We start from the raw sequence: 24,604 nt of genomic DNA on the forward strand, positions 1-24,604 counted from the left end.
CATATGGTCAGTATGTTGTTGAATAAATTATGAATCTTCTTTTATAGCTGGCATTATAAAAACCAAGTAATAATTAGACTGTATATCCATATATATCTCTTTTTGTCATAAGTTATTCATTCAGCCAAGCATACTTCATTAGCTATATATTAATAACTCTTATGATATGCTTCTTTAAAAAAAAATACACACTTCCATCACATGTCCCAGCAGCTAAAACACTGCCATCAATAGAAAAGGCACAACAAAGACCATTGCTCAAAGTTGCAACTTGTACTGGATAATCCTCATCAATTCTCCAGAATCTCACCATTTTATCATCAGCAAGGCTTGCAATATGCAGTCCATCATGACTAAAAGACACAGATCATACCCATCAGTCATTTGCTCCTCTGGAAAATATTGGAGTAGGTGGGGGAAACAGGTGCCCAAATTCTGTCAGAATATCTCCATTATATGGATCCCAAATATATACTCCAGTATCATAAGATGCAGTAGCCAGTAATGCTCCATCAGGAGAAAAGTCACAAGCTACAACATCATGGTGATGTCCTTCTAGTTTCTGTATCATGGTATATTTATCCATATTCCAAAGGAAAACTGCTTTACGGGCTCCAACTGAACACAGCATAGAAGAGTCAGGAGAGAATGCACAGCTGTACACCCAGTTCTGATGCCCCCTCAATACTTTCATCATGTTTCCATCATCTTTCAGGTCCCACACTCAGAGTTTTGTCTCTTGAAGCTGATATTAGAATCAAGCTCCCATCTGGAGTAAAAGTTAAATCTCTGACCACTTCAGTATGATCTACCAAGTTAAGGAGGAGTTTTCCTGTGTGTACATCCCATATTTTGATACGCCCATTGTTTAACCCTGTGGCAAGGAGTAGCTGATCTTGTCCACATCTGAATCAATGCCATTTTATATTTACACAGCGACTCTGTTTTTCTGGAACTGAAGACTCAAAAGCAGGACTCCAGACTATATCTCCACAGTTTACGAGGCTTATTTTTCTGACCACCATCACTATTTTGCCTTGACAATCTTAAACTTCTTGAATTGGTAACATTCTTGGTGCCATGCAAGAGAAAGTTCTTAAGACATTGGGACCATGGGACAAGCTTTACTGTACGATGTCCTTGTGACCAAGCAAAGTATCAACCATCTGGAGCAAAGCAACAGTCCAATTTTCACGACCACATTTGTCGTTAACAGGAGCTAATGGAGCTAAAAGTTCACCTATAGTCCATGATCTCACAATCTCTTTCTCGTTGAGCCTCGGGGGAAAGCTTCTAAGTAGTTTGCATCTTTACTGTTAAATCAGCAGTGAAGGTGCATCTTCTGGGATCCTGGAGATCAATCCATCCTGCCGACTGCCTCTTGTGCCTGCAAGTACTACTGGGGAACCTGAGGACAGGCCTGCCCCATCTGCCACTGCTGGCACCCATGCACATTGTTTGGGGGCCTGAGGATCTACTTACCTCGCCTGTTGGCACCAGCACCCAAGCTTACTATCTGAAGGCCTGACCATAGACCTGATCTGCTTGCCACCACTGGCACACATGCATGCTGTCCAGGTGCATAAGAACAGGCCTACCCTGCCAACCACTGGTGCCGTCGCATGCCTCCTGGGGACCTAGAGACTGTCCTGCACAGCCTGCCTCAACTCCACTGGTGCCCATCCAAACACACCATCCAGGGGCCTTTAGACCAGCCTGCCTCCCCTGCCTCCACAGGTGCCCACCCACATGCATCACCCAGGGGCCTGTGGACCAGCTTGCCCAGCTTGCTACCAGCAAAGCCTCTGCACAGCTTCCACAAACAACCACAGCTTAAGCCACTGAGGAACTCACAGACACAGCTAACACAGATAGCCAAAGAAATCATATAGAAACTACACTACTGCACTCACTCAGAATCAAAGGTAAAGTACCCTACCCAACCAACGGTATAGATTAATCTATAGGATAAAGTCTTTCTCAACAAAAGGCAATCCATAAAATTGGAAGAAGCAACTGTTACACCAAATATGCAGATATCAATATAAGAACACAAGAGACATGAAAAAGAAAGGAAGCATGATACCTCCAAAGGTACATAATTCTCTAGTAACAGAGTCCAAAGAAAAGAAAATCCATGAAGTGCCTGAAAGAGAATTCAAAATAATGATATTGAAGAAACTTAGCAAGATACAGGAGAACACAGATAAATAATACAAAGAAATCAGGAAAAGAATTCTTGATCTGAATGAAAAATTCAACAAAGAGATAGATGTCATAAAAAAGAACCAACCAGACATCCTGGAACTGAAGAATTTGATGAATGAAATAAAAATACATTTGATAACTTCAACAATAGACTAGAGTAAGCAGAAGAAAATCTATGAACTTGAAGACAGGTCCTTTGAAATATCCCAATCAGATTAAAAAAAAAAAAGAATAAAGAATAAGAAGGAGTGAAGAAAGCCTACATGACATATGGGATACCATAAGACATCCAAATATTAAGATTTTTGGATTCCAGAAGGAGAAGAGATGGGGAAAGGCATAGAAAATCAATTAAATGAAATAAAAATTAAAAATTCCCAAGTCTTGCAAGATATATAGATGTTCAGGTACAGAAAGCTCAAAAATCCCCTAACAGATTCAACTCAAAAAGGTCTTCTCCAAGACATGTTGTAGTCAAACTATGAAACAAAGAGAGAATTGTCAAAGACAAAGAGAGAATTCTAAAAACAGCAAGAGAAAAGTGTCATTACATATAAGGGAATCTGCATCAGAATAACAGCAGATATCTTACCAGAAACCTTCACAAACCAAAAGAGAATGAGATGACATATTCGAAGTATTGAAAGAAAAAAATGCCAGGCAATACTATACTCAGCAAAGCTATCCTTCAAAAGTGAAGGAGAAATAAAGTGTTTCCGAGAGAAACAAAAATGAGGGAATTCATCAGAATTAGACCAGCCCTATAAAAAATGTTTAAGGGATTCCTATACCTGGAAGCAAAAGGATGATATTTACCATCATGACAACACATGGAATTATAAAAGTCACCAGTAGAGAAGATACACAAAAGAGAAAGAGAAAGGAGTCAAATGTTATCAATACAAAACCCCACCAAATTGTAAATGTAAATAATAAAAGAGAAAGAAAGAAACAAAGGATATAGAAAATAATTAGACAACAATTAACAAAGTGACAGGAATAAATCCTCACCTATCAGTAACAACCTTAAGTGTAAATGGTTTAAATTCACCAATTAAAAGATATAGACTGAATGGATAAAAAAGACCCAACTATAAGCTGCTTATAAGAAACTCACTTTACTTGTAAGGACACACATAGACTGAAAGTGAAGGGATGGAAAAAATATTCCAAGTAAACAGAAACCAAAAGCATGCAGGAGTAGCTGTGCTTTTGTCAGACAAAATAGACAAAGTCAAATACATAAAAAGAGACAAGGAAAGATCATCATAAAATGATTAAAGGATCAATTCTGTAAGAGGATATTACAACTGCAAATATATATGTACCCAACACCAGAGCACCTATATATATAGCAAATATTATTAGAGCTAAAGAGTTATACTCCTAATCCAATAATAGTTGGGAGTTTCATCACCCCACTCTCAACGCTGGATAGATCATATAGACATAAAAACAAAGTAACATCCAATGTAATCTGCACTATGGGCCAAATAGGCCTAATAGACATTTACAGAACATTTCATCCAATTGCTGCAGAATACACATTCTTCTCAGCACATGGAACATTCTCCAGTATAAACCAGATATTAGGCCCCAAAACAAGTCTCAACATATTATAATAAGTAGAAATCATATCAAGAATCTTCTCAGACCACAGTGGAACAAAACTAGAAATCAATAATAAGAGGAGTTTTGGAAACTGTACAAATACTTGGAAATTAAACAACTTGCTCCTGAATGGCCACTGGGTCAATGAAGACATTAAGAAGGAATTTAAAAAATTTCTTGAAACAAACGAAAATGGGAAGATAACTTACCAAAATCTATAGTATAGAACCAAAGCAGTGCTTAGAGATAATGTTATAATGCTTTGGTTTTGTCCTGTTGGTGATATGGGAAGTTTCCATTACCTGTATTTCTATCTTTTTTTTTTTTTTTTTGGTCTCTTATCTGTTGATGTTTCTGTCATTTCCTGGTATTTGTAAAAGTTACTACAACACTTTTAGTTTCTGTCTTACTAGCTCGCATTTGGTTCAGTTTCAGAATATTCGGGTGGTGGTGGTGATGGGTGAAGGAAATGTAGCGTTCAGGGATTACAAGTGACTTGGGCTCCCAGTTGCTGGACAGTCCACATCATGCTGGTCCTAATAAGTATGTAACCAGGGATGATTATAACAGGGAAGAGAATGTCTTTAAAACTGGTTTCAGAAAGGTTAAAGCATAGAGTAATGTGAAATATATAACATCTGTCAAAAAAAGGCATTTGAAACTAGATTCAGAGTAAGAAGACCATGGAAAAGGTAGGCTTATGTTTGAGGTCTGTTGTATAGTGTTTCTAGATGGCAAAGAGAAAGCAAATACTCAACAGTTTTTTTAAAAAATATTTTTAATCAAGGAGAAAGAGCTTTAAAATCTAGAGGTAAAACAAATCTGGCTAAGAGGAATTTTATGCCTTAAGAGATGTGGAAATAGTGAGTGAACCCACAGACAATCAAGTAGTTCAGTCCTGAGTTCAGATTTACATGTGGGAATCTTGGCAGCATCGTTACTCATCTTTACAGATTCAAAGAACTGAATAGTTCCTAAGAAATTAAAGAAGATTTTCCAGAAGGGGTAATAGAAGTATATGTAAATTACTGATTGGTAAATTTAATCTCAAACTTTAACAAAATTTCAAAACAGATTACAAAACTGTGTGAGCACTTAGAAAAGTAGTAGTAATTAATATAAGATGACTTGGCTTCCAAGTTCATTTAATTAAGTTCTAGAATGAAGGTAGAAAGAATCTGTATTTGCTTCTGGTAGGCATCTGGACACAGTTTGAGTCTAGCACCAACCAAGTTCAAGGCTCGAATTTTTTTTTTTTTTTTGGAGGATTCCGATAATGACAATCTGGGCTGCAAATCCATTCTATTTCACCTGTATCCTGACTTTAAGTTGGGATTCCAAAAGCAATCTATGTTTGCTTCTGCCAGAGTGATCTTCTAATAGACCTCTCCTACCCTTTGCCAGCTTGTGACTTTGATCTCAGTCACCCTTCACTAATAAGGCCATGAGGACAAAAGTTCAAATTTGCAGGAATTTTTGAAATTTGTCAGAATTGGCAAATGCAGTTGCTATGGCTTGAGTGTTTTTGTCTCCTTTAAAATTCATGTTGACACTTAATCTCCAGCACAAAAGTATTAAGAAGTATGGCCTTTAGGAGGTGATTGATCATGAGGGCTCTACCCCCATGGGTGGGATTAGGTGCCCTTATAAAAGGGCTTTACAGAGGAAGTTAGCCCCTTTTTTTCTCCTCTTCTGTCTCTTCTTCCAGTGAGCACGCAAAACAAGGTTCCATCTTTGAAGGAGAGAGCAGCCCTCACCAGATATCAAATCTGCAGGCACCTTGATCTGGGACTTCTCAGCCTCCAGAACTGTGAGAAATAAAATTGTGTTATTTATGAACTCTCCAGTCTCAGATATTTTGTTATAGCAGCACAAAGGGACTTATGGAAAGGTGTCTTCTATGCTAGGTAACCTCTAGGGATTCTGATTTTTCCTTCAGTGTTGACTTGATAATTTTGTATTATCTTGTCACTTCTTTGATGCTTTTAAAGAGACTTATTTTTAAAATAACTATCTAGCATTTTTTTACTTTTTTTTTTTTTTTTTTTTGCAAGTGGAAGGAGATTTGTCTGGAAACCTAGTTTGTCATTCCTGGAAATTGGCAGTTTTTCAGTGGTTGTTCATCAAGGGTGTAAATTAGGACCAAATACAGACTCCCACCTCCACTCCAAAATACACATGCTTGAGTGCCCCTACAGAGATTTTGATTCAGTATGTCTGTGGGATAAAACAAATCTATTTTTGAAAGTCTCCCCAGGTGATTCCATTCTGCAAAATGATTGAAATATCATTGTAAAAAATAATCTCTCTCTTTATATATAGACAGACATATATGCGTGTATGTATGTGTGTGTATATGTGTGTATACATACACAGGAAATAATACAAACTGCTCTAATTTACAAATTTAGAGCAGATTAGAACCAACAAATTAGAGGAGGGAGGGGTAATTTAGGCTGCCTGGATTGCATTTGGATCCAAAATGAGCCAAAATCAAACAGACAATATATCATAACTAGAGTAGGAGCTGCTGCATCCAATTCTTTGCTCTGTGCAGATTCACAGACTAAGAGAAAAGAGGAAGGAAAGAGGGAGGCAAGAGCAGACAGCAGAATGAATGACACGAGCAAAAAGGAGAGTCTTAGGCACTCAGTTGTAAGTCCAGTGTCCTTTCCGTGGCTCCTGTGAGACACAGGTGAACTCCTTAGTTATTGAACATCTGTGGAAGTCTCAGTAACAGCACCCTAGACTACAGGAGCTGCCTCTCATTCTCTGTGCTTCACCTATCACAAGGAACACAAAATTAACAATAATCCAAACCTCTGTCTTCCTTCCTATTACTAATCTGTTATTGACTTTTAAAATACTTAAGTTTAGATAGTAATATATATATATGTATGCACAATCTTACTTTCCACCATAGGCATAGTCAGCGATATAAGAAGAACCTTAGTGAGAGTCTGTAGTCTCAAAGTGGTCACTAAGAATATTTCAAATATTGGCATGTAAGGCTGGGTATGGTGGTTCATGCCTGTAATCCCAGCACTTTGGGAGGCCTAGCCAGGAGGATTGCTTGAGGCCAGGAGTTTAATACCATCCTAAACAATATAGCGAGACTCTATCTCTACAAAAAATTAAAAAAAAAATTATCTATGTGTGGTGCACATTCTGTAGTCCCAGCTGCTAGGGAAGCTGAGGTAGGAAGATCGTTTGTGACCAGGAGTTTTAGACTGCAGTGAGCTATGATCACACCACTGCATTCCAGTCTGGGCGACAGAGTGAGACCTTGTCTCCTAAAAAAAAAAAAAAAAAGCCATATAAGTACAAAGTACAAAATTCATTAATTAGTGACATTCAGTTAGAAATAATTCTCAATGTCGAGATGAATGTGTTTTATTAGGAATAATGCAGGTACCTTCATCCTCTCTCTGCATGAGAGACATGTAAGAATCTTCCAAGTAGAACAGCTAACACCTTCAGAGTAGAGCACCTAAGTCAAGAATTCCAATGGGTCCACTCAAAGGAGCATTCTGTCTGCTGATTTGATCAGAAGATTAGCTGATCCTTTTGGAATGGTGACTGTTTCATGCAGAGTTGTGGCTGGAGTGCCTGAAAAGACAAAGAGAAAAAGGAGTTTAAGAGTCTATAGTATCAGATGGCATGGCAGTATATTTATGGCTGCTTTCTAATACATGTTTGAGTTTATGTTTAGTCTAGGGCTTGATTTCATTATGAACATGTTTTTCTGATTATCTGAGGTTAGCAGTATGTTTATCAAAATAATTGGACAGTTGCGATTGGCTAAATTGGCTTAGATCAGTTTGTAGCACCTCTTCTTCCCCAGTCTTCATTCAAGAATCTCACTGTTTTAGGGAAACGCACTTCTCTCGTTACAGCGGGAAGAGGGAGAACTCTTTCTGTTTTACACAGGAAGGATCCTTTTAAAAAATTTCATCCTGCGCTCTTTTTCTTTGTTAGGCGACTTAGGCTAACAGAATGGTATCAGTGATAGCATCAGCTTATAGCAGAGGAAAACAGACAGTAAAATCAGGCACGAGAACTCTGTGCAGTAGTTCAGAGCTATTTAAAGTAGAGGTGGAAGTCTCATCTCTCTCAGCAGATTCTGAGAACACTCCAGCCTCCCAGATGAATGACATAGACTTACAGTGTTTGAGTGCTGTTAATAATCTAACTCAATCATCCCAACAACAATACAAGAAATGTGTTCTTATTCCTGTTTTGTGGGTAAGTAATCCAAGGCTCAGACAGTCCCAAGTAACTTGGTGAATTTGGCCCTTGAGCCCGGGACTTTATAAAATGCTGTGCTTTTGCTGCTCCATGGTGTTACTTCCGGTAATTATTGGTGTTCATTGTGGTGACCTTAAGGTAATGTTCGAAATTTAAATTATGTTTAACAACATATACTGAAGATGTCAAGGAAGCATGTTTTCTATGTTAGAAAGATTTTAATACTGGTTGCTTAACATAAGAGATTCAAATGGTAATTAAAAGTAAAGCATTATGCAATTTAGCCAACAAACGTATGCCTGGGACCACTGATTCTGTAAGAATTTTGTTTAGAATAAACTTTTACTATATAACTGAATAAATATAAGCTACTCAAACATAAACAGATAAGAAACTAGTTATTATCAAGCTCAATATATGTGTTTAAAAGGATCTGGAAAGACCGAAGAACACAGTAGAATGACTTGTGTTGTAAGGCCTGGTAGAATGATGCTACTAGATAAAAATCTATAAATAATTCACCAATATGCATTTTAACTGATATATTTAAGGAGGTGAGAAAATTCCAAGCGGTGAGACTTAAGTATCACCTGAAAGTGAATTTGAAATCTCAAACCACTGGTGCAAGCAGAACTGAACTATGTGCAGTCTTTTATTGGCATAACTCAGTGACTATGCAAACTAGAATGCAGAACAATTTCTCCAATATGAGTAAAGAGGGAATTTGGGGTAGGCTGAATGGAATGCTGTCTATTGAAAGGAAAAATAAGAGAGCTATTGAAAACTGCCATCATACAAAAATAGTAAACAGTGATTCTTGCCCATTAACCGGACACAATGGCCTCTTATTTAATAACTTTGGGGAGGTCTGTATTTCCAAAGACTTTGCGTGTGTTTACAGTTAAGCATATAATTGGCCAGACTATTTTAACTTTTGACCATAAACCTCTGAATATGAAAAAGTTGACATTAATTTTATAAATAGAAAATATTTTGCCAGTGACTATTATGCAATTTTCCTTAGTCATAAGGAAAATATATGTGCAGAATTTTCTGTAGGAGTGCTCTGCTCTCTTTAAAAAGCATTTTCAGTTGATGAATTTTGCCACAGTGCACCAGCTTTTCACTTAGATGAGGCTGGTGCCTTTCAGCACACACAGCCAATTTCTACCAGCATGCTGCGGCTTTACATTTTCTATATGCTTGGTGAGCTCTTGTATTTCTTGTTTCAAAGTACAGTATTATACATTTTAATAGAAGCCCTCCCATTGTGCTAAAATGACTCCCAAACTTATTCCGCTTTTCACTACATTGTACAATCCTTAAATTACTGCCAGGATGTGGAGGGCTAGTAATGCAGTTGCTACCCAGGCTGTGGTGGCTTCTGGAGCATTTACATTTTATATTAATGTTATGACAGTGTTTAAAGTTATCTAAAGTGTGAAGATACTTAACACATTTATGAATATGACCAGCTTAATGACTGAGCTTACTGTAATACTAATAAAAAGATTGCTGTTTTTAAATTAATTAGCATTTATTGCATGGGCCCTATACTTTCTCCATAACAGGTGATTCACATACTCTTTTCAGGTGAATTCCATGTGTACTTGGAACATTCCCAATTACTCTATTTTTTTTCTTTTGCATTTTTTCTTTTTTTTTCTTTCAGCATATTACAGGGGTACAAATGTTTAGGTTACATATATCGCCTTTGCCCCACCCGAGTCAGAGCTTCAAGCATGTCCATCTCCCAGACGGTGCGCACTGCACCCATTCGGTGTGTATATACCCATCCCCTCCTCCCCCCACCATCTGCCCAACACCTGATGAATGTTGTTACTGTATGTGCACCTAAGTGTGATCAGTTAATACCAATATGATGATGAGTACATGTGGTGCTTGTTTTTCCATTCAAGTGATACTTCACTTAGTAGACTGGGCTCCAGCTCTATCTGGGATAACACAAGAGGCGCTAGATCACCATTGTTTTTGTGGCCGAGTAGAACTCCATGGTATACATACACCACATTTTATCTTTTGCATTTTTTTCTGTTCTTTGGTTTGAATCCCAATAGTATGCCCCTTCTTACTACATTTTCCACACCCACTGCCTTTGCACCTACTGTCAATATTATGCGTCAACCGTGATTGTGCAAACCCATCGGAACCCAGAAGTTTCCTTATACCAGGGAATCCTGTGATGCTTAGGACCAAAATGACCACACGAGAGTAATTAACACCATTTGTAAAATGTTGAGACACTAGCTCTGGAGGACAGCTTTATTGTTATGTATGAAACTTTATAAATTGGGAGTTCACAAGTATAGAAACTCTTATATTTAAAAATTCATTTCTACTGGAAGTGAATGTTCTTATATCCAATGAATATAATTTCAGTACAGAAAATAATTGATGTGACAAGAGGATTTTTTTTCTTCAGGAGTGATATAGTCTGAGGCTCCAAAATTCTCATGTTTTCCATCTGAAGAGGCAGGCTTCTCTGAATTCCAGCTTTGGATGCCATGGAGGAAGCTGGGCTTTATGTTGCCAGATTTTTTTAATTTTTGAAGAGGAATCAGCAATTGTGTGAAAGTTTAAAATATTGTTTAAAAAATAAAATACGGACTAAACCCAACACCTGTGTGCAGTTTACCTCTTGTGCTCTAAAGTTCAATTGAAGAATTGACTTTTTACAGATAAGATGTAAGTCTTGATATTTCAGTTAAACTTCTCTAGTTATGTATTTGCCAACTGTCTGCATCTGTGAAAAGAGAAGTGCAATATGCCCTGCTCTATCCTTCTAGCTGGCTCTCTCAGGGAGAACACAGGCATTTTCTATGAAGAGGTGCCTGAGGTCTCTGAGTTCCTGCTAAACTGTCAACCACCACTGGAAGTTTTACTTTCAGGGTTTGTTGGGTCAAAAGGGTTTTGGAAACTCTTGCTGTAGCTGCCTCGAGGTCAAGTCTGTACAGTTGCTAAGGTTTGGCTCACTCTTGCTGCTGCTAATTATTCTCTCTCCACTTTCTGTGGTTATTGCTTCCCTCTTTTTCTTCCACATTGTGCACTCCACTCGCTGAAGTAGCTTTTTTCCCCCGCTTTCCCTCTTCTATGTTTTAATCCGTCTCTCTTGGTAGGGAGGGATTTTTATTTACCCCATAAGAAACTATAATTTTGGCAGAAAATTACTGGCTTCCAAGCAGTGCAATCAGAAAGAGAGGCACACCCAGGAAACCTCGCCTCCCGGCATTTCACAGCTCCTTAGAACAGCTCCTCATCTTCTCCCCTAAGTCTGCTCTTCCTGTAGTCCCAGTTTTAGAGACTGTCAACGTGAACTCTCTCGTGGGTCAAGCCCCGGATCTGAACATTGTTCTCTCTCTGTCATTTCCCTTTGCATACTCCACCCTCCATATTAAATTTGTTGCCCTCCACACTTCCTATTGGGACTGCAGCCTCTCGCCCTCACTGTCATTACCTTGAAGCCGGTCTTTGGAAAACGTCATTTATGATCAGGTCATGTTTCTATTAAAAAAAAAAAATCAATAACTTTTGTGTCCACAATAAAATGAAAAGTCCTTGTTGTGGTAATCAAGAACTATTCCCTGCCACCTCTCCTGCCATTTTTCTGAAATATGATTCGTTCTAGCCATACCCAACTGGTAGTCATTCACATGGAACGCTGTATTTTTGCACGTGTCCTATGTCTCTTTACTCACTTACACCTCATGATTCAAACCTCAGGTTAGATGAACATTCTCCATGTAACCTTCAAGTAAGGCTAGGTACCCCTCATCTGAGTTTCCTTTGCACCTTGCATGAAGCTTTATCATTGTGCAGATACCGCATGGTTCTCCAGCTCTCTCACTAGACTGAACCCCTTCAAAGCTGGAAATATCTTTCATATTAGATCCCGAGGATTTAGCACGATGCTTGTATTTTTGCCCAGGCCCTGTGTGAGGCCATAAGAATGGTGAAACAGCTAAGAGACTTCAGTTATTCATTCTTTCAGGGTATGGAGCTGTTCCAATTACTAGCAACATGGTGTGTTAACTCTGCTAATACTTGTTAAGAATCATTCACATAGGATTGATTCCTTTAGCATATGTATTACAGTTATTATTTTTTATATAATTGAAAACTTTGGGTTACAATTAAATGATTTTTAGTCTTTTAACTACTTAAACAAATAAATCTAAAATTAAAAACATGGAGTTTATCTGGTATAGGTTACTTTAAAGACAAATAGTCTGTTTTACCAGAGGACATGAGAGTCACAGAGACATGGGTCCATAGGCACTCCGCCCTTTCCATAGAATTTATGAAGAGCTAATTCAAAGGGCAATCCCTTATGAGGAGTCCTGGGCCTTTCAGATACTTTCTGAAACACCACATCCCCCAAGTCTGGGGCTACCACTGTGGTTTTGCCCCTGTGCAGGCTCACATAGCTTTGTCTACCGGACCTCAGACTTTCTGAGTATCTGGTAAAGACCCTAACCTACACTGAAGCATAGGAGGGACCCATGTCACAGTTCCTGAAAACACTCGAGTACCCAATATCCACACTGGTTCTGTTTCCATAAGGAAATATTAAGGACAGACATTGGGCAGGTTTGGGTAGAAGTTTTGTCTTGATTTTTATTTTAGTGTTTCAAAGAGTAGCTATGTGATTAGTATTTTTTAAACATTATTTTTATTCTTAAAAGTAAAATTGCAGAGATGAACTACCACATGCATATTTTAAAATTTTACACACACATACAAATCCTCGAAATCTTGAATATACCTTCATCACTGAATAAATTTTGATTTAAGAACATAGAAAGCTTTATACATAGTACAGAGAAAGAACACTTCAAACAGACTTTGGCAGCATGTGTCATTGTTTCTAAATGTAAAGTTTTTAAACATAGCTTGGTACAACAGTTTGTTACAGTTAAAATTCAGTTTGTGTCACTTTTGGAAATCTAAACATTGTTTTTCTGTCATATGTCTTTGAAATGATATCATATGTTCTGGGAACTCAATGGGGTATTGCGAGTGCCAGAACTTACTAGAGGAAAAATGCCTATGTATAATAGATATAGTTATAGATATTACTGTGTATACACATGTTATATTTTTTCTTGTTCTTTCTCATTAGGCTTATGAAACAGGAGTGTCACAATTGGGGTATGACTGTAGACATTAAGTGATAAATGTGTGTGATAATGGGTGAATCTCTATTGTATCTGTACATCAGTGACTCTGTGACCTGGGCAGTTTGGGTTATGTGATTGTGTGGGAAGCTAAAGAGAAAGCAGGTTGTTCCCAAGTTCCAAAGAAAGTCAAGGTCTGAAAGTGAGACCAAAGCTACTGCTTAAGATGCTCTGTCTCAGCATATGTGAGAAGAAGCAGAAAGTGGGGACTCAAGATATCAAGGGAAGGGCCATGGAGTCAACAATTTCCCTCAAGCCAGAAGGAAGGCAGCATTTTAGGGAAAAGAGGTCAGGGACCCACAAAGAGCCAAGGAGGACCGTTTTACAGGCCAAGTTGAGGAACAAAGTTTTAGAAATCCTATGATTGCAAATGACAGAAACCAGCTGTAAAATGTTTCTTGAGGGACTCTCATGGTATACAAAACCTATCAAACGGGTAGAATTTGTTTTCTTCCAGGACTGAGTGTCACCAGGGTTCATCTCTTGGCTTTATTGACTTGGTATTTGGCTCAAAGTTTTGGCAACTGTTTATGAAAAATGTATTTTGGGGAAAAAAGGAATAGAAAGGTATACAATTAATTTGGGAAATGTGATGTACAAGAAACATGTTGAAATCATTGTATTTTATGGAGAAATTTAGTACATATTTTTAAAGCTATCGAAGACAAAGGAGAAAGGCAATAGATAAAGGAAAACACTTTAAAAAAAGAAAAAGAAAATAAATGGAAGGATGAGAATTGGGGAGATAAAACTCTCATTAGTTGCAGATGAAATGACCACCTATCTTTAAAGAACACACAGCACTCATAGACAAACTATCAAAACAATGAAAAGAGTTAAGCAAGGTCTTGGATACAAGATCAACTTTCATAAATCACTAATATCTCTCTATACTGAGAATGATCAAGTAGAAATTATAATGGAAAAAACAACTACCACCACAAAGTATGAAGTATTGTGAAATTATCATAATATAGTTTATACAAGATGTCCATGTGGGACATTACAGCTCTAAAACAAACAACAATAGATGATGTGTATAGGAAGAAACAGTCCATGCTTTTGGGATGATATAATTTAATATCATAAAAAATAGGGTGTCTCCCTAAGTTCACCTTGATCTCAATTTCAGTTGGATAAAAATATACTAAACTTATTACACAATTTTTATGGAAGAATAAAAATCTACAAATAATTGAATCAACCTCAAGAAGAGAAAAGCAGAGGGATTTGGCCATCAAGTATTAAGATATAATACCAAATCAGAGTAAATTTTTTAAAAAGTGTTTTATTGTCACGAGAACAGAAAAATAGACTGAAGCGAATGAATGAAGTACTCATAAATAAATTTATATAGACAGGAAAATTTTATATATGATAAAGAATTGCACCACAATCAATGGGGAACAGATGGATTGATTAGTGGATGATTCTGGAAAAAAATAAAACTGATGCCTAGTTAATACAGTAAACGAAGGTGTGTACTCCAAGCAGATGAAAGACCTAAATATGAAAGCTAAAATTATAAATTGAATTGAAGAAAATTTACGAGACTATCTTTGTAATGGAGAGGAAAGAAGACCATCTTAAAATTTTGAAAGCAAAATCATAAAATGAAAAGTTGATGAACTGATGATATCACTTATAAGATTTCTGCTCATCAAAGGACACCCTGGGCAACATTAATGAATATGTGACTAAATGGGTGAAGATATTTGTAATATTTAAAATCTGACAAGGGACCAATATGTAAAACACACATTAACAAGAGAAAGAAAACAACCCAATAAAAAATTAGGCAAAGAGTATGAACGGCTAATTTATAGAGGAAGAAATCTCTAATGACCACAACTTCAAATTATTTTGTAATTAGATAAATGCAAACTAAAGGAATTATGACATATCTCTCACCAATTAAGCTGAAATTAGAAAGTTGGATAATACCAAATGTTGACAAAAATTTTTGTATTTAGGAAGCCTAGACACTGCTAGTGAAAGTATAGACTGTTTCAGTCATCCTAGAGAATAATCTGGCACTATTTAGTTAAATTAAATACACAAATATTGTAATTCAGCACTTTGGAGTACATATGACCCCCAAAAATTTCTCACACAGGTCGATGAGGAAGCCTACATGAGGATATCCATTGCCGTATTGTTGGTAGGGGCAGCGAGTTGATAGAGATCTGGTTATGATGACATCACTGGAAAAGTAGATAAGTAGAATATAGTAGACACCAAGGAATATTATGCAGTAGGTAGAAGCTGTGTATTTGATGTGCATATAGCAACATGGATACTTCTTAAAAGCCAAAAGGAACAAAGTGGTATGTTGCATAATGCTATTTATATAAATCAAAATATATGCATACTCATACAAAGATACAAATGAAACACATTAAGACATCTACTTGGGGAGGAGAAAGAATATGAGCTGTAGGAATAAAGGAGAGAAAAAAAGGCATATGTCAAGGGAAGTAAGAAGCATAGACATCGTTTCCAAAAAAAAAGGAGAATGGCCTCTGTCTGGCCAGAAATGACAAGTGTGCATTGTCTCAGTAATGTGCAAGAAAACAAGAACATTAAAAGTAGACTCCAATAGGCAGAATATATAAGAATACTATATGAAAAATGACCTAAGGCACATGATGTTGACTTTTTTATAGTTATATTAAATTTACAGCCCCCCAAGAACTGGGGCCCCCCAAATGTGGAGAAAATGGCTAGATGCTTAAGTTTAAGGTAAAGGTTTGACAAGCATATGTAGAAAGTGGATACTGACGTACTCATCATGGCACAATAAGCCAGACATTCTCATTGTGTTTCAAGCAGAAGTTTCTTTCTATCTCTGGTAAAATTTGTTTCATTGTGATTGTTTCTCTCTCTTTGTCTCTTTTTCTCTTCCTGTTTCTTTGCCTCATAATTGTTCTGTGCCATCAGTCACATCTCTTTGTTCTGTCCTTGCACTTTTTTTTTTTTTACTGTATTGACTTGGTTTTTCTATTGTCTTTTTCTCTTTCTGTCTATATATTTAAAAAAAGTCTATTGTCTTGTTATTTCTCTATGTTTTTCCTGTCCCAAACAGTCATGCAGCCTCTGCCCCCATTTCTTTCTACTAAGAGATTGATTTTCCTCAGCCTACAGGTCAACCCTACACATCTCCCACACTCTGTTCCTAATATGAGTTTGGGTGGAAAATTGTAGGAGTGAATAAACTACTAGGTTCCTTGATCTTATTTTCATACACATATTTTAGCAATAAAAAGTAAAGGCTATGAAAAAGCCAGGAAATCAGAAACGTTTGTTTCTAAATATAGTGTTTCACATTTTTTTTTTAGTACTTGTAGGTTGTTCTTTGGTGATTTCACATAAATGGAAAAATTAATTTTAATCATATGTCAACTAACATTTTTTGGCCTTTGACTTTATCATATTAAGCTGGTGATGTCCTCATGGATTCTCAAATGTGAGGCTCACATAAGAAAATGTTACCTGATTTCTATTTCTAATTGGTACAAATATTTCAGAGAGTAGGGATGTCATAAGCAATATTTGACTGTCCACTCGTGGGGAGGATTGCAAATAAAAAGTGCTTGTATTTGGAAATCTACCTCCTGATTCCATCTCCGACCATTACTTTAGCTTTCCCTGCTGGGTTGGTATCTCTGTGATTCCCTTGGCTTTATCTTCTTGGTTGCAAGATTGCTGCCAACATCTAGACTTCATATCCTTATAACCTGAATAAAGGCAGAGGCATCTGAGGGGCCAGGGCAGGGAGAGTGCTTAATTTGCATGCCTTATCCTTTTATCAGGAAGGAAAAAGCTTTTGAGAAGCCAGCAGTAGACTACCCCTTGTGTCTCATTGGCCAGAACTAGATCACATTGCCTCCCCTAGTTTGGGAGGCTGAAATAGCAATTTTCAGGCTTTTTCAAAGAAGGGTTTGGAATAACTTGTGCATAGTCAATTAAGAGTGTTTGGAAAGGACTCAAAAATATCCTACGATCCTACAGTTGATCAAAAGTTGAGTCACTGTCCCCTCTCATGCCTTTGTGTCACTTAGCTCAAGGATTAGAGACATGACAGAGTCTAGTTTGCATAGCTTGGGTCATGTTGTTACCCCTTTACTATAGCAGGACAAAATTTTGTTTTTTTTTCCTTTTTTTTTGAACATTCAATGGACCAAAGATGGAATAATAATTCCTTCCACCAAAAAGTGAAATGCCAGTCCTGAAAGAGAAATAGATGTAGAAAAGCAACAATAAGTATCCACCATCATTGGGGGGCTGGCACATATCTTCTGAAAAGGAAGATAAACTTTTCTGACTAATTGCTAATATCTCCTGTGCTGCATTGCTTACTCTTGTGACACAGGTACTCAAATAATGTTGCTTTGTTCAATGTCATTTCATTATAACTTTGATGAGGGGAAAAATTGATTTCCAGCCAAGGGCCACTGTTGTGTTCTCCATGTCTGCAGGGGTGTTCTCTGGGTACTCTAGTTTCTTCCCACAGCCCAAAGATGTGCCCGTTGGGTGAATTGGTGTGTCTAAATGGCCCCAGTCAGAGCGAATGTGGGTGTGTGTGTGAGTGTGCCTGGCGATGGGATGGCATAGCTGGTGGGGGGGCGGGGGGTGGAAGGGGTGAGGGGGTACAGGCTCCAGCCACCCACGACCCTGAACTGGAAAAATTGGGTAAATCATTATCTTACTTGTTTTTATTAATCTTTCTTAAGTGTATGTATAGCCCACATTTATTTGAATGCTTAATGCTAGAAGTGTTTTTGGTCTTTATTTAGAAGTTTGGTGATGTTTTTGTGACCAGAAATATGGTGTAGGAACTTAACTCTGTATCAATTAGCCTATGGTAGATTTGGTTGTGTTACATGTCATTTCACATAAAGTCACAGTTTCCAAGAATCCACAATTTCCATGACATTAAGGGCTTACTTTATATGATTGGAGACTTGTAATTTTTAGACTTATAATTTTTAAAAACTTGTAATTTTAAAAATCCCCAGATGATTTTTTAGAAATTTGCTTTACTGGAATGAATGCATTCTCTCATGGGGCTTCCCTTGTTCCGCATTTGTTAAAATATTGATCACTCCTCTGAGGGAGCCTTATAATGAAGAGAGATGCAGTCCCAGACAGTGAGAGGAGGAGATATTTCCTTTGGCTAGTCATCGGACTCTGCCTTGTGATATTGCTTTCATACTGCTTTTATCATAATCTTGAGCACATTCTTCCAATTTTGTTTTTCTGTTTAAACGTTCATGTTTGTATGGCATGTGTCTCCAGCTAATTCTGCTAGCAAGTTGTATTTTCTTTAAAGCAGCCTTGCACATGGTAGGAGGAAAAAAAAAATGTTAGATTTGTGATTAAGTAAGGGTTTAGAGGTACAGAGTTTCAGCTGTTAGTCTGATTTTATACCATCTTCTTGTCTTATTGAATAGTAATTATGATAAAATTAATTACTTATTAAACTCTGCTGTATGCCAGGCCCTGTACTAACAACTTTACAGATAGCCACATGATTTATACATATGGCTAAGGAAGGTGACACCCAGTGTGGGCCGTAATGACCCATTAAATTAGTAGTTGAGCTTAGTGTGTCTGACCTGCTCTGCCTGGCCTCGGCCATGTTCTTCCCATGATTGCATCTTGGTGCTGGCGACTGTTCTGGGTGGAGGAAACACTCCAAAAATGCTGGTAGGAAATGAATTACTGGAAGAGTGACCCTGATGTACCATCCCACACACAGACACACATACACATGTGGCATATCTTCCAACATGAACAGGCTATAAAAATTATATCCTAGAAGACAGAGCACAACTTGCAGCCTGGATCTTGCCTTTCTCTGTAGCTACCTGCCTGCCACCCCTCTGTGTTTATGTGCTTCATGGTTGCTTGAAGAATGGGGCATGTAAGACGGTATGAGCTGGCTGGCTAGAGAGTGGGAGAGGTGATAGCATAGTACTTCTTAAGAGGACAGAACTAATTCCTTCTGGTGAACAGTAGCTCTTCCCTATCGTTAATTACAAAGAGATTACATATAAGTAGTGGAAAGTTTGAAATATGCAGAAAAGCATAAAAGATAATACAGTCTTTTATAATCCCAAACTTCAGATATATTTACAGTTAATATTTTTTTATATCTCAAGTCCTTTTTCTATGAGTGCATTTCTTTTTAACAAAATGAGGACTCCATTTATCTATTATTTTATGATCTTCTTTTTCACTTACTGGAACCTCATGACAAATTTCTCACAATAGTAAGCATTTCGTGTTTCACTATTCACTCGTTTGTTCTTTCATTCAGAATGTATTAATTGAGAACTTACTATGTGATAGGAACTGGATTTAAAAGTGGTATAATACATTAAAATGATTCATCTTAATGTATTTTTTAAATTTTCTATTGCTAGCTGTCTAAACATGTATTGAGCATTTATTATGTGCCTGGCATGTCCTAGGTGCTGAGGGGACAGCAGTGAATGAGGCAGACAAGGTCCCTGCTTCCTGGACGCTTACACGGAGGGAAATGGTAGATAGAGTGTTCCAGTAAACCTGGGCACAGGAGAGATGAGGGCCTCTGTGATCTCTCTCCATCGGATTTCCATCTGTTTGATATTTGTCAAAAGTTTTGGTCCATCGATGGCTCTCTCTACTCCCATGTTCATATCAGTGGTGATATGGATTAAATTCCCTTTGTACTTTACTGTTGTGTCAGTGGTGGAGATGAAATATTAATGTTTATGCTTCATCTCCTTTCTTGAACCAAAATGCTTCTTGCTTATAGATTCAGAAGGACTTTTCCTAATCAGATAAATATATTCACATTTCTTTCTGATTCATTTATTTAACCATATTTAATTCATTTAGCACACATTTTTGTTGATTGTAGAGATTTAAATTAATTTTCTCCAAATATTTTGAAATTCAAAGTCATAGCAAATTATATATATTCAATAAATTATAGCTGTAACTCTATTACTAGAATCAGAATATTTTCTATTGATTTTCTATGGGGAAAATATTGTAAATAATAATTCTTTAATGACATTATACAGTGCCCATAGTCATGTTATGTAAAGTGTATGGAGTACATTTGGTATATGCGTTTAACAAGAATTGTGATTTTTATAAATGTAATTATTTTTTAAGAGATGAGGTCTCACTGTTACCCAAGGTGAGCTCAAACTTCTGTGCTCGAGCAATCCTCCTGCCTCAGCCTCCTGAGTAGCTGGGACTATTGGTGTATGCCACCATGGCCAGCTTAAAAATGTAATTCTTTAAAGCTACTTACATTGAAAATATTTATAGCATAATGGCAATTCATGTAGAAAAAAATTAGGAAATTATTCTAGAGAAGTAAAGAAACAAAATCATGGATGCCTAAAGTATGTCATTTCACAAATTAATGAAATATTATTTGTTAGCTGTGTGTAATATTTGTTTACATTCCAGTAATATTCTCTAAATCACTAAAGTGAATCACTAAAGTGAATCAATAAAGTGAATCTTTCATTATTAAGAAAGGAAATCATATTCTAAAGTAGGTGTCAAAATAGCCTGCTCTTAATAGATTCTGAATTAAATAAAAATTCATTCAGTGAGTAATGTGCAGAATTGGGAGGGGATGATGCTAGCATTTATTGAGCATTTGTTTGATGACTGTTTATTGACTGTCTGCTCTGATCCTGGCCTTGTCCTGGATACTGGGGATACAGCAATGAACCAAACACACACTGTCACTGCTCACATGTGCTCACATTTTAGTGAGTAGAGAAATAATATACATATACACAGTGAGATAAATAATATAATGTTTGGGCAGAGACCTGAATCAAGTGAAGGTGTATGCCAGTGGACTGTTAGGTGGAAGAGCATTCCGAGGGAACAGTAAGAATGAAGGCCGAGAGGCCAGCTGTGCTTGGTGGTTGAAGGTTCTTGAGAAGAGCGTATGGGGGTGGGTGGATTGTGCTAGTTGGTAAATTAGTGAGGTGAACTGAGCCAAGATCATGTGGTTGTCTATTTATTCTGTGAATAAGCATATCAGGTTTCCTTGCTTAACTAAAATTTTCTGGTGGTGATAAGGTCAAGACACTCTGATAAGGCAACAGAGGAAATTCCCACAGTGGCTCAGAAAATGAGAATTAGGCCCTCAGAGACCTGGAGGTTCTACACGGGGGAAACGTGCTTCTCTAGAGTGAGCAGTCTGCCAAAGTCATCGTAAACATTTGAGTGTTCAAATGTGTCTGGGCTGTAACCTCTGCAGGGAAAGGAAATCCTGATTTCTAAAAATAAAGACTGTTTTTATTTTAGGAGCCAAAGGGGAACAGACAGTCCCAGTAAATACAGGTCATTAAAATCTCTTAATTGTGGAATTGAAATAGGCAGAGGCATCATCTCTTCAAATCCATAAATAGCTAGATATCATTTTCTTAAAATGTCTTCGGATAGAGAGAGTCTAAAACCTCCACTGAGAAATCATGAGTTTGTTTTCAGTATCGTTTAGGTTGGTAATGTTAAAAAGAATAGTTGACTAATTTCTCTAATACTTTGTGATGTAAAACGGCTCACTTGTTTTGACTTACTTATTCAATAATTCAACATTATATTATATACTGGTCACATACTGCGTACCAGGCACTGGTCCAGGCTCTTGAGATACAATAGTAAATTTGGTGGGAAAAAAAATCCCTGTTTTAATGGAGCTTATATTCTAGTTGTGAGACAGATAGTTTTTGAATAAGATAGATATATTGTAGAAGTGTAGGTAGTGATGATTTCTCCAGAGTAAAAGGAAGCAGGGCAACAGAAATGAATAAGAGGAGCTGTTATTTTACTTGTGCATGGTCAGAGAAAGCCTCTCTAAGGTGACACTTGAGCAAAATGGAGAATTAGCCACATGACTATCTCAAGGAAAAGCATATTGTAAGCCTGGGGTGGGGGGGGAGCCATAGGTGCAAAGGTCCTGAGGCAGAAATGTTTGTGATTTATTTGGAAAACAGGAATGAGGCTAGAGTGGAGGAAGATGAGGGCAGAGATAGCTTGGGTGAGAGTTTATGGGCTCTAGTTATGACTTTGGGATGATTCTATGTGTGAAGGGAAGCCATTGGAGGACTTTGACTTGATGCACGTTTAAAAGTGTAACTCCAATTCCTTTGTGTAGAATAGATTGTGGTGGGCCAAGAGTAGGGGCTTGTGCAGTTATTAGGGCTTTGCTGAGAGACTGTGGCTTGGACTAGGGAGATAGCAGTGGAGATGGTGACAAATTTTGAATTTAGAGTATATTTGCTTTTAATGTGAAGCCAACAGGATTTGTGGATGGATTAAATATGAAGTGAGAGGGAAAGAGAAAATTCAAAGATGATTCCATTTCTTTGAATTGAAAATCCAACATGAACAACTGGATGTTAGTGCCATTTCTTGAGATGAGGAGCCAGCAAGGAGGGGCAGTGGGGGGCAGGCAATAAAGAGTTCTAATATATACATATATATATATTCTGGAATCTAGAGAAGAAAGTGTGCTGTTGGAGGGAGGGGGTGCTCATCTGGGTGAAATGCTGCTGAGATGAGTCTCTGGGGATTGACAGTTACCTGTGGAATCCAGCCATTGAAGGCCATTGACGGCAGCCTGGAGAGAAGGATTTGAGAGGAGAGGCTGGGCCGACAGCCTCCTGAAGTCCATTCAGGAGTGTATGCAGGGAGCTCAGATACTTCTTGTGAGGAGTGAATGGGGTGAAATTTGGAATACAATATATCTTGAATATCTTGTCAGCAATCTGAAGGTTGATTGCTGTTTGAAGTTTTGTGAGGCAAGATGTTCTGATGCTTAATATGTTCTGGTCGTAACTAATGAATTTTATTTTCTATGAATTTAGAGTGAGACACTAATTTTTTTGGTTCTTGTGAGGGTGGAAAGCCAAGTAGGTGCTTACAGCACAAGTGGAGAAAGATTTCTCAAACAGAAATTAAGATAGGAAAGTAAAACAAGTTTATTTTATCCTTTAGAAGGACAGAGAGAATGTGCGCGGGGGTGGGGGGTGGGGGGTAGGGAGAGAGAGACAGAAGGGGGTTGAGGGAAGAGAGCAGGGAGATGGCGTGGCATCCCGAAGAAGGAGAAGGGGATGCCAGCAGTGAGGCCAAGCAACTTGCTGATTTTAAGGGGGATGAAGAGAAAAAAATAGTGATGGCTGTCAGTTGCTAACAAAAGCAGAGGCAGGTAGACAACACAAACTGCGAGGATGTCAAACTCTAAGTGTTGGTTCTTGCCTTTTCTTGGAGAAGGGACTATCACAGATGTGACCCTGCCTTTGAGATATGGTTGAGGCTGTAGCTCCTTCTTCTGCTGTTTACTCAGGGACTCTATTACAAGCAGATTCTCAAGAGAAACAATTTTGAAAGAAAAAGATTTACATCTCTTTTCCATTCATTCAGCGCTTTTCAGAAGTTGTGCAAAACAGGGTATTCTTGCAGGGTACCTGTTAGTGAGAGAACTCATAGGATTGATCTTTAACTGTTACTGGGGAAATTGTGGGATTTGTTATTTTCGTGTTATTTTTGCTAGGCCACCCCTTTCAGTTCTCAAGTTTTGGTTCTCTATGTTCAAACTACAGTTGATTTTGTGTGTGTGTGTGTGTGTGTGTGTGTATAAATAAAATACTATGTTTAATTCAAATTAGTGCAATGACCGAGTCTAGATGAAATGACATAGTCATGCAGCCAAACTTCTAAACTGCCAGTTGTTTCTAGAATATAGTAAAGATTTTTGACAACTTCCAGTTACTGACCTACTCACATGGCCTAGATTTCTCAGATATCTCAGTTGTAAACCAGATTTATCTCAAGATTTAGTTCTCTCTTTTAAAGGCAAATGGAACTTCTCTCAAAATGTCTTGCTGAAAAGATTTCCCACTAGGGCTCCTTTACTGTCTTGTGATTATAAGCAAATAGGATTACAAAAATACAAAGGGAGCAGGATAAAGAATGCCAAGAAGTTAGCTTTTTGGGGATTGTTGGGGGCAACTCCACAAAACTCATGAATTTTAGGCAGAGAAAACAATGAGCATATCTTATATCTTCATGAAGGTGGGGGCTCTTTGTCTATATTATTTACTACAGTGTCCCCAAAACCCAGTAAAATAAAAATACAAACTTGTACTGGAGTAATTTATGTCACAAGTTATTAGTATAGCTATTGGCAGATAAGCTACCATTGTATTTCTTCTAAAAAAAAATTGAAGTTTCATATTAGCATACATATATATCTATAAATTCTATATATGAAAAATGAAAGCATTAGCTATTTTATGCAATGTCACAGTATCATGTTG

General features: G+C 37.5%; 1 protein-coding gene and 1 pseudogene across 2 annotated transcripts in view; one reads left to right on the forward strand and one right to left on the reverse strand.

The window, feature by feature from the left end:
• PRKD1 (protein kinase D1) overlaps positions 1-24,604 on the forward strand; it is a 357,628-nt gene that overhangs the window by 118,063 nt on the left and 214,961 nt on the right. The gene's annotated exons all lie outside the window — the stretch shown is intronic.
• LOC105813224 lies at positions 143-8,190 on the reverse strand (annotated as a pseudogene). The gene is made up of 2 exons (XR_001137647.1): positions 8,168-8,190; positions 143-1,293 (listed from the first exon to the last, which is right to left on the reverse strand). The product of XR_001137647.1 is annotated as a WD repeat and SOCS box-containing protein 1 pseudogene (transcript).

The sequence above is a fragment of the Propithecus coquereli genome, unplaced genomic scaffold (genome assembly GCF_000956105.1).
Source record: "Propithecus coquereli isolate 6110/MARCELLA unplaced genomic scaffold, Pcoq_1.0 Scaffold273, whole genome shotgun sequence".
Taxonomy (NCBI): Eukaryota; Metazoa; Chordata; class Mammalia; order Primates; family Indriidae; genus Propithecus; species Propithecus coquereli.